The following is a 12,487-nucleotide window of genomic DNA, read 5'->3' as shown; positions in this document are numbered from 1 at the left end:
TACACTTCAAATTTTATCGTAGTTGAATGTGACCTTGCTGGATGTGGAAAACAGACAAAAATTGCCCCACAATTAGTAATCTAAAATTAGTAATCTAAATCTAAAAATTTCTTGTAAATGGTCCACCATTCTGTGTAAATAGTTCAGAATTCATTGTATAATTTGACAACTGATTTTTCTTTTTTGGGGGGAGGGTGGGGGGGAGGAGAGCATCAGGGAAGAAGGTACCGACTTAGAAGCACCTTAAAGAGTATTCAGTTTTCCTAAGAAGGTTGTGGAACTTCAGTCCAATTTAAATCTTCAGTGCCATGCTGCAAGTGAAACCAGTTAAATTTGTGTTTTAGCTAACAAATTCAGAGGCTTTCTTCTTCCCCCTCTTCAGTAGCCTGTTACACCTTTCAAGTATTAAATCTTTCCTTCCTTATGTGGAAGTAATCTTTCTAATCAAACAGTAGAAAGTATAGTCCTTATATTGTTTGATGCACTATTTGCATGTTTTTCATGAAGATATTTTTATTTGAAGTGGGGCACAGAACGCCACCTGAGAACAAAACAAGCTACTTCACATGGTAAAGACTGGCTTATTGCTGTCTTTTTATATGATACTTATTTTTACAATGGTATGTCACTATTAGCTTAGCTTATACATCTAAATCTTAAAATTGTTATCTAACCAGTTGCTCATTTGTACAAATCATTACTATGATAGTGTCTGATAATTTTTACATGCATTTGGATATCTTTAGTTGTTCAGCTAAACAAAAATCAAAAAGAAATACAACCCTTTTTGATTGCTTGCCGTTAACAAATGTTAAGATCTCACTGAAACAGAGACTTAAAATGACTTTTTCTGACTTTGACACTTCAAAGATTAAAAACAACAACAAAAAAAAAACCCTTAAAGCCTAAATGTTATCTTACCAGCCAGACAAGAAGTGAATGAGTAACTGTTTACATATAGCACATGCAAGCTTTAAAGAATTAACTACTTTTATTAGCTACTGCAGTTACTTTCCATGTCGTTATATTTCTAGAATATATGTGAAAATAAATGAATGCATAAGCAATATGAAAATTTAACTTGGACAGTGGAGCAGTGATATATAAATTGCATTTACCCATTAAAGATGTAAAATCTGAATCCTTTAATGAAATGAATCTTTCGTCCTGATTAAACTGAGGACTAAACTAAGGAAAAGTGTTTAAAACAGAATATTTTGTCCTGATCATTGGCTCATCTGTTTAACAAGTCATTTCTTCTGACGTTTGAATAATTTAAATGTATGAGAAATAATATACATTATTAAAACAGTAAAAATTTCAACTTGAATTTTATTTAAAATATCTTTCTGCATTGTTTCTGATTAATGATACCACTTCTGGCCAAAGAGTAGTCTCACAAAATGGATATTTAGCTCAGAAAAAGACCTTGAGACATAATCTAGCAGATAAAGCGCAGAATGTTTGAGGAGAATTCTGAAACTTAAAAAATAAACTTAAGAAGTTTAAACAGGAAATAAGGCAAAAGCCATACAGAAAGACAGGGCTATTATGTGCATAATGAAAGTTTTGTTTATGGAGTAAATAGAAGAGTGAAAGATCTAGACCTGTGTAAGGTTGTCAATATTTGGCTTGCACTGAGTATTTTTACCTTTATGTTTATTATATAAACAAAATTTAGAAATTAACATACAATTTTTGGACTGCTATGTCTTCCCCAAACCTCATGAAGGTAGGGTATACTGGTGTCCTCTTTTACATAGGTAATGCTAACATGCTTTTCATTAAATAACATGAAGACTACAAATTATTTAATTATAATCTCATCTCTCTCCTATAAATAAGAAAACATATCAGAATAGACACCCCCTATACCTCCCATAAAGGATCTGCAATCAAGGGGTCAAAGCAGGTCTCAAAAGGATCTCTTGTGTTTGCTCAAAATAAAAGTCTTGATTTTGCTGTTTGTCCCAGTAGCTTACAAATGTGTGGTGTGTCCTCCTCCAACGATTTATCTATTATAGTGCAAATGATGGAACACACTTGTTTTAGATTCTTATATTGCTTACCCCTTTTAATGGCTTGTGTTGCATACAACCAGCTGTTAAGGGAAAAAAATAAAGCCTTAGTTAGAAGAAAGAACTACCTATCCTAAACGTTTTTTTTTATTATTATTTCTTTCCTCATGAAATCCAGTATAAATGGTTTTAAAATGTCATTCTTAGATGCCTCGGGGTTCTGAGAGAGTTGTTACTTTAACCTCCAGTATCTGTACACAGCTGGGAAATGGGCTCTGTTATAAGTGGCTCCATCAGGACCGACTGGCTCACATAAGCTTCTTTGGCTTGATGCGTTTTGAAAAAGGGCTTAGTGAAAAGACCTCTATAGTGAAACACTCTACAGTGAAAAGAAGTCTTCTAGTAAAGCTACCTTCTAAATACTCTTGCAGTTTTTAGAGAGCTTTCTTAGACATTAGCATTACAAAGTGTGATAGCATGACTTGTAACAGAAAACAGTGTTTAACCCTGTGCAGAGAACACTTTTTCTGGTTTTGTATACAACAATGCCACCCTCATAAAGCTTTTTGAACACACCTGAGATGCTATGTAAAACAGTTCTTAAAGGATCACATCAAGGTCACACAAGATGTGAAGTAAAAATTTTAAACTTAGAAAGCGCTAACTAGTTTCTGCTTTATGGTAGCACATTAGTTATTATTACTGTTTAAATTTAGGAAGAGTAAGTCTTTCACTTTCAAAGTAATATTTATTTTCCAATTGTGACATTCTGGTTAGAATCAAGAGATATTATGCACATTTTCAGTCCTTTATATCCTTATTTAAACTACTTTTATTACCAGTTATTTGTTAAAGGCATGCATTTTTCTTAATCTGTTCATGCACAGCTACCATTTGATGGTAATATGAATTCAGCAAATAGACTGAGGGCTGGAGCAAAGGCCTGATATTACTAATTCACTAAGAAATAAATTTACACCCAAAACATGCACTCAAGTTTTGAGACATGACTATGTCACAGTTGTAACGACAGAGCTTTACTATTATTCACGTACAGATTTATTTCTGCATCCACCTTACTCTGGCAAATGCAGTGCTGGTTCTCACTTATTTTTCTGGAATGGAAAACAAATAAGAGGGTGTTACCTCGGTGGGGGAAGGGGACATTCAAAGAAGTGAAAGATGCCATCCTTTTATCTGCTGAATATGAGTATGAATGTTCATCATTAGTGGCTAAGTATCTTTCACATGGAATCAAAAGGCTTCACAGAGTCTTTCATGGACTTCACAGAAACTGCAAGCCCTCTTTCTCTCTAAACAAAATCCCATTCCTAGATTTAAAACTTAAACTGTCTCCTGTATCTGCACTATGCAATTTTATTTGCTGTCAGCTACATTTGTATTGATGTTTACTGATGACAGCCTAAATTCAGCATCTACTATGTCAACATCTTGCATGTATTTCTTTTTACTCCTTTAATGTTTGAAAGGCTGTTTATTGTCTAATTTTCACTTAAATATTCAAAACATATATACAAAATCCATTTAGAAAAGGCTGAAAATATTCCATACTTTATATTGAGCTCAGATTAAACTGGATTTAACCTCAGTTTATGAGGTAAATCCAACTGCATGCTTCACTGGATTAAAAATTGGCCTTTGCATAAATTTTGCTGACAGATCTATGCTCCTGTCTGACTCCAGCCACCTCCAAAAATATTCGAAGTGGACCTTACCATAGCAGCTTGAGCCTCATCTTCAGATCAGAACTCATTTGTATTCCATCAGTTTGTAGTTTATGTAGAGCAAATACGGATTTTTGAAGAAAACTACATATACATCATGCACTAGGCTGCAGCTTGAGTAAAAGCCACCCCCATATTGCAACCATAGGATCTAGGAACACAGTCAGGTTGGAGGAATAGTAATTTTCCTGCGAACAACAACAAAATCCATTTTTATATATTGCACTTTAACAAAATCCAATGCCACTTAAAAGAATGTATTCACATGTCTTTAGACCTAGAAGGAATTAACAGTGATCACCCAGTCTACCCTTCTACAGAAACCAGGTAGACCTATTATGCTCTTTTAAACAGCTTTAGCAGTTTTATATCTACTAATTTTCCTCCACATGCACTGAACCTAGAAATTCTTTGTGGCTGTTTCCTTCAAATATGGTTCAGTATTTCTCTCTGGTTCAGGAAATACTTGATAATAAGAATAGTGACAGCAATAATTTAACATTAAAAAAAAAAAAAACACAGTTTGTTAGAGGACACAATACTGTAGTGTGTAAAAGGAGAAAGAACACTTGAAACAGGGAAATCTGAGAAACGTGCTCTGAGCTTTATCCAGAAAACAAAATACAGCACCACAGAGGGATAACTACATTTAGTACCCCTAACCTAATTAGGTAGCATTTGTAAGGTGCTTCTGGTAAGTGGCTTAGTTGTAGACGGGAATATTGGTCTAAAATAATATTCAAACCTTTAAACCCTAATGCAATGTTAATCAAGAACTAGAGAAAAAAAACAATGTATAAACTCTGATGAAAATCATTTAGACGTTATTTCTCAGGGTACAAATATTTTTATATCAGTTTTAATCAAAAAGAAACAAATGGGATTAAAATTTAAGCACAATCTAAAAATGCTCTAGAACTTCATGATAACATACAAATGAAAGTTTTGTAGTGTCTTTAGAAAAACACTGAACTTACAAAGTATAAATGAAACGTTAAATCAAAATTTCAAATTTAAATCTGAATCACATCTTAAGAGCCAGTTTAAAATATAAAATGCAAACTCAGCATTGCAGAGTCTGTGGAGGTAAAGAAACAAAACAAAACAAAACAACAATTTAGCAGAAGTTCCACTCTCAGGGCAAAGATTGTGGGTTGTACTTCTACATGAAATTGTCTTGATGGTAGGAGTGTAATTTGATTGCAACTGAGAAATGGTGTTTAAGCAAATACTGGGCTTAGTAGATGAACAGCATAAAAGTAAAAAAAGGCCTTCAATAATGAAAAATACAAACATGATTAAAATCCATTTGTGCAAAGAAAAATTAGAAAAAATGCACTTTATCATTTTTCTTTATATTATCACATAGACAGAATATGTAGTTTACCCTTTGCTTTCTCTGGTAGTTCATGTTATTTGTACTGTATTTGCCACTTCTCAGCTCCTTTCCAAAGCTCACTCACTACCTAGTACTGCAACACTTCGCATCTTCCCCTAGAAAGATGTCTGATGTCTCACGTTACACTTCATCTCTTCACTAGAAAAATAGGATGTGCTTATTTTTATTGTCTAAAATAGTACAGTAAGACAAGGTTTTTACAAATACAAAATAACCTTTATATAAAGCAGATTTTCAGCAAATGTTCTTCTTAAAAAGATTACCTGAATCTAAGTAGATCAGAATAGAAATATTTATAGTTACAGCTGCTTGAAAGTTTGCTTTAACAAAAAATGATTATTTTTTTTTAATTAAAAAAAATGAACTTTCATAAATTCCTCAGGAAAACTTTAAGTAGGTTAATCCAGTGTCAGACACTAAGTGCAGCAGCAACAAAAAATACAGGCAATTCACAATAATAAGAGGTTTCAGAAAATTACCTTAGAAACTTACAAAACAAAACTTCTGTATCTTTAACAAAGATATGATACTACTGACAAGGAATTAGAAGTTGAAAGGAGTACCTAATCACACCAAAAAGGTTTTCCTCTTAAAATAAAATAACAATGATAATAACGGAATGTATTAGAATAGAACTATGTATTATGTATGAATGTATCAAGCATGTAACCCTGATGCTGGCTACTAAAGGAGCTTGGATTCTCACAGGGACCAATACTGACAAAGATCTATGTAATGACTCCCACTGCAGAGTTGGGCTGTAAAGCTTTACTTCAAGCCTTGCTTGTTCCTACACAGCAAAGCAAAAAGAACCATAAGCATAAAAAATTTTGTACTCTTGCCACAAAACCATTCAGGTATACAAATACTACAGAAATTTATATTTTGTTAATTTTTACTTGTTTTAATAAACTAGGACAGTAATTATAATGGCACTGAAACGCAGTGGCATTGGGATAGTATATTAGCATTTACAGAACTCTAAGTAATTATGGGATGAAACAGAAGGTGGAATTCAGGCAGAGGAAAAAATAAAACAAAAATCCCTGAAACTGTAGTGCAAACACAAAAGGAGATATTGAAAAGGAGCAGTTAGATTACTAACTGTAAACTCAAAACTTTATTTAGCAAGTCCCAGCTCTGTGTGATGGTAGTTCAAATGTAATAAGTGTAAAAAATGTATCAGGTACTGCTGCAACTCAAAATGAATGACTGTTGTTTTTTTTTTTTTTTCCTCATTTTTCTACACAATGTAGTTTGGAGTTTTACCTAACATACATTTGTTTTAAATTCAGTTTAAAGCCTCTGATTGCACAAGGGGGATTAACTTTATTTTTGATTTATTATTATAATCAATATATGAAACGCATGACGAAATTCAAGTACTTGAATTGTTACTTAAATCTCCAAAGGCCAGCTAAAGCCCATCTTATAATATTTCTTTTCACCTGTATCTATTGTTAAGTCTTTTCAAAATAATGCAGTATGCAGGACTGACAGCTCTGATGGTAATAAATACTGGAAAAGGCAATTCCTGAGATAGCACCATTAATCAAGCCACACTCAGCTATTCTGTCAAAAATACTAGTTGTGTTAATTGCAAGGCTTCAGGTGACAATCAGCTAGCAGGCTCTGCTGATTGAGATGAATCTTTTAATGATAGCTTAGGTGATTATCTTCAATCTATATTTACAGATTGCTTAGGCTGCTTGATTGAAGAAATTACTGATGAAAAATTCACTGAGGTTGGCATTGTTTCCTAGGAACAAGAATGATACTGGGCAGCAAACAAAACACACCCCAGTCTCTCAGCTTCCGCTCCTGTGGCAGTACTGCAGGCTCAGCTACCAACCTGCAGCAGACCACACACCTGCTCATGACTGATGATTGATGCACTGCCCATTCACACTAGCTGTTAAGTGTCAAAAAAGCATACCTACATCAACTTTGAAAGAGAAAGTTACACCCAACTTACTCCTGAAGTATTTAAAATCAACTGTACTTCAACTTTCTTGGAAACTATCTCTGGGATTCCCATTTGCTCTCCATCCCTTTTCTTTTCAGAAAAACACATTGAGGATTGAGGAATCTACGTTCTTTCAGTCTCATTCTATGTTTAGAGTCCAAATAAATAGACTACCATTATAGTCTATTTGATGTTCAACATGCAGCAAATTCAGCATTAAATATCAGATTTGTTCTCACTCTTCTACTCAAAACCCACAAGACCTGCAGATTATTTATTTATTTATTTATTTTTAAAAGCAGCTGTTCTTAACAGGAGATTTTATCTTATTTTATTACTTTAGCTTTCTTTATTGAGAGTGCCTAAGTTAGAGAATACTGTCTGAAAATACTGTTTCCTAGCTGTTGCAAATAGTGAAAACCTTGTGCGCTGGAAGTGGACTGTGAGATAAATGGGAATGACCTGCAAATGTCCTTTATGCCCATTCACAACCATTTTTTGCCATAACTGTTTTATGATAATTTCTTTATGGGCCTGCCAACTGCTCCTAATTCTCTTCTCTGGCACAGGAAAAACTCTCTCTCTCTATATATATATATATGTATGTATGTATGTATATAATATATATATACATATAATATATATATATATAATAATATATATGAATACATATTAATATATATATATTGAACAATTCAATAGTTTCTTTTTGAAATGGTAAGAGGCAAAAAATACACTTTTTCCAGAATTTTTGAGGGCTCCCAAAATAATGCCTAAGACTATCAAGATTAAAAAAAAAAAAAAAAAAAAAAAGAATGCAGGTCCCAGTAACCCTGCGAGGTACCCTAAGCATTCTTGGATTTAAGAAAGATTAACTATTCAGATTACAACGGGGTTAAATTGTTCTCCCATGAATAGGCTGCTAGCATTAGCAGAACTTCATTAAAAGCATTCATATTTGTCAACAGTGTAAAAGGATGAGATTTGTGGTGTTCTCCACACAACAGGTGATAGCAGGCCTGAAACTGCGTCACTGCCCCGTAGCAGTTCTGCCTAGTGTGGCAGTCAGTCTCATACATGCTTTGAGAGTAGTATCTACTCAATTGCATTCCATAGTTATGAGTGAGGAACACCTACTTGATCATTCAGTGGTGCTTCACAAGTCTTTATAGCATCCTTGGAAACAGACACTTAGGAAACATAATAGATGGGAACTTAAGGAATCCCAGTGATAAAAGATTCTTGATGTCAGAAACCTATGTTCTTTACTCTCCAAAAGTTGCCTTTAATAGCCTGGTGTTGGTGAACTGCCCAGGAACTGAGCCTATTTTCTGAGCTGAGCTGATACTCAAAGAAAGCTTGCCAAAAGCTTGGTACCATGTACTGCCTATTACTGGCATAGGAATGGACATATATCGCAAGATGTATACTTTCATGAAATCTTACTTTTGCCTTTCCAGAGAAGCAGATCTTCAACTGAGATCTTCCTCAGTACTTCAAGTTTCTTGCTGAAACTGTTCCACCTTGTATAAACGAATTGCTGCTTTTTATACAAGAATAAAGAGGAAAACGTTATTTTAGAGCACTGAGGCCAAAGAATCAGGCAAATTACTACTTTAAGATAGATTTTCATGTTTCACATACAATGGCATAATGATTAGAACAAGCAAGTGCAACAAACTCACTCTAGCCATACGCTGAGCAGCATTTAGTATGTTTGAATGCTCTTAGAATGTTGGATTCAGCCCTCAAGTCAAAAGGTAAGAGAATGAACAGAGCTTGAGGGCCTAATGAATTCCTAGCAGTAGGAGTTATGGGTTTATGTATTCCAGCAAGAGAAACACGTACAGATGTCAGAGGCCTACAAAGTTAGAAAGCAGCACCTGAGATGAAGTACTGACATCCTCATAGAACTTGAAGTGTTGCACTCAGGTGCTTAAATCCCTTTTGAACCTACCAAAGAAAGGAGAACTTCTTTTTCAAAGGATGGAGCATTCAGATCTTTGCATACTAAGACTAAATGCTTTTGTGGTTTTGTATTGTTCAGTGATTTTTTACTCACTGCCACTTATGTGAGATTGTCTAATATTTGACCAGATTGCCTCAACTTCTAATGTGCATTTAAAGTTCTTGCATGTTAAGTCTGGAAAAATCATAGCTGCAAAGCAAAGCATAATGCTTAAATGAGACATCAATTGACATACTACAAATATTTAAGACCGATCAAAGGTACACCCACGGTAATTAGAAACTACAGTTGGAGTATTTATGTGACATTTGTACTTAGAATATAGTGACACACTAGATTGTTTTTGTACAACTTTATGCAAGATCAAATTTCTTAACTCTGAGAGACTTGATTTTTCAAATTAAGTTAGAGTTGTAAATCTATTGCTGAACACAACTGAAGATGGTATCTTAGCTCAGCTAAGCACATTGGCACTTGTCTCCTGCTTAAATGTCTTTGTGATTCAGTAACCATACACCCCTGTGACAGAAACCGGAGAGACCAATACAGCAGTCAACCCAAAACACAGTAGCTTAACACAAAGCACATCTCGCAGTGACTTTCAATTAGTCAGTCAAGAATTCATGGTGCTCTCATTTTCACAAAAGCTCTGTAGTAACTCCACCTGCTCTGAAGTATTACATCTGTAGTTGTACAACCTCCTCATGGGAAATTCAAGTTCCTATTTTAACCAAGAGAAGGCCCTCGGAAAATAAATATTGGAGATTGCACTTTCCCATCCTGAAGATGGGAAAGTGATGTTAAAGAATTAACTGTTTACAAGACAGAAGAGAATATTAGAAACATGAGCCTGTTGATGATATTCTCCCTGAAGTAATAGAAACCCGGTATATAAATCCCCTGATTTCTCACTTCTTTTGCTGAATTTTACTGGGAACGAATGGTAAGGATGGGCATCTAGCTTGAGGGTTGATGTATGAAATCTACTGCAATCTGCAGGTAAGCTTTGAAGAGTCTGCTTTTGCCAATTTAAGTATGTGCTGTCACCAGCTGAGTAACTTCCTGCATTCCTCAGTCCCTTGCTGCATACTCCTGCAGTCTACCTTGTATTGATATTAGCAGCTGGGTGGCGGTCTGGTAAAACAGAACAGTTTGTTTACCTGCACTCTTGAGAAAAAGGAAAAAAAAAAAAAAAAAAAAGGTTAGTTTTCAGCCAGACCAGAAGGCTGATCCCTTTTGCGGACCTGCATAATCACCAAAACCAACCGCGTGGACAAGAGAATGCACTTTGGAGGATGCAGGTAGTACCACCCCTTCAGGTGCAGCAAAATGTTTATCCAACTGAAACCACACTCCAGAGATGGACAAAGCTAATAACATAACCTTGTCTTCAGCACTTTATTAACTAATCATTCTCTGTTCAGTATATTTTGATGGATTTTATTACCACCACTGTGGCAACATGCCTAGAAGCACAGGAAGAAATGAGGATGGTATTCTGTACATACCTGAGGGCTTTGATACATTCTCCTCCAGCCCTGGAGCTGTTTGCTACAGCACTTTGATCTGAAGTTATGAACCTTACAGCAGAACCAATGGAACAGGATGCAGGCATCTGCTATTGTCAGCACAAAGTGCAGAAAGAAGTCAGAGAAGTTAGACAGCTGGATCTGGCATGAAGACGTTGGGGTGTGCATGCACTCTGGTCTGCCAGTCCTGGTACAGTAATCTTCAGAAAAGATACAGAAGACAGGTAGGAGGATAACATCGCAGAAGGCTGTTTGTTAACATCCTGAAACCCATGCAGCTGTGATATTACCAGCCTGAAGTCCCATTTTGTGGAACTGTCACTTTCACTAAACAGCAACTGAAGTTCTCATAATTATTGCCAATAAGCAAGATCATAGGACTTCTCATGTTGACAGGTTCATAATGGCAAAAGATTGAATTTAAGCAGAGTTTATTAATACTGCAGCTACTCCAATATATTCTTTTTCTACTTCAGACCATACAAATCAAGTCTTCAGTAAAAAACAAATTAACAAAACACACTTGACTGCGTATGAATTAGACTGTTTATACTTTTAACATTTGCCCTTTTAATCTGCAATGCTTTAATCTATTACTGTAAAAATTTCAGAAAAAATCTTACATAAAGATTGATTACACAACAAAAAGTAGAAAACTATTCCATGTTGCTCCTCAATGCTCAGAAAGAGTGCTGTAGATAAAAATATTGATTTATGGAAAGTTTTAGTTGCTTTACACTTTTCTATGTATCAGTCTGCCAACCAAACCTCCATCCTCACTGATGATCTATTACAACTTGCCTTGGAATTTTTCCTCATAATGATGAGTGTCCAGGATCAGTTTTAAGGTAGCAACACAATCATTTTTATTTTCAAATAGCCTGTCACATCATACTCAGTAAATAACCACATATACCATAAAGCAACTATTTGTGAACAATAAGCATTCATGACCTAGCAAAAGTATAACCTGAAATCTGTAGTATTGCAATAGTGCAATCTATTGTGATACTGCTTCTCAATTGTACGAGCTTCTCCCTCAATAATTTAGCAACAAATAAAATTCCAGCTGAAGTGTACATTGGAGTCTGCCTGGAAAGTATACAGCAGTGTTACAAAAGAGACCATCACTTCTGAACAATAAAAAGCCCTAATATTTACAACACAACTATTTTTGCAAAACTTTACTTCTGAAGAATCAAAAACTTAAATTTCAAAGATTTTTTCCCTATCCTATTAGGAAAACATAAATGAATGAGAACACTAGCAAGAGAAAAACCCTCATCTACTGTCACACTTTGAAGTTGATACTGTTCTTATTTCACATACCACTACCTGTCACTGTAAATATATCAGTTAATCACAACAAAAGAGAGTGTATTGTACCAGCCAGCAGGTGTATTTACCTCTGCTGATTCCAACTGTCTAGGGAAAACAAAAGAACACAAAACCACAGCAAATATTTTTAAATACACAAACATCTGTAAGTGTTTGCTGCTTGACTCAGCAGCTCAAAGAATAACAACACAAGTCATATATAAAATCCAGAGATTCTGCCACATCTCCGTGGTCATTTCAGTACTGTTATTTCCCTTTAAACTTAATGGAACTTATGTGGAGGAATGAACAGGCCCCCTAGTGAGAACATTTGTAGTTCAACGCTTACTCTAGAGCTGTAATACAGAAGCGATGCATTAGAGTAAACTTTACTTTTTCACTGATGTTCCCCCCCCCCCCGCCACAAACTACAGTTATGTGCAGTGAAATCCTGCACCCATTGTTTCAAAAGTAGGATAAACAAGGTTGCTAAACAGTCGCAACAGTCATTCAGTAGCAAAAGCCAAACAAATGCTAACAGAAA

Source organism: Netta rufina (genome assembly GCF_964035555.1).
Source record: "Netta rufina genome assembly, chromosome: 4".
Lineage (NCBI taxonomy): Eukaryota > Metazoa > Chordata > Aves > Anseriformes > Anatidae > Netta > Netta rufina.
The sequence above is the reverse complement of the archived record's forward strand: the minus strand, read 5'-3'. Positions refer to the sequence as shown.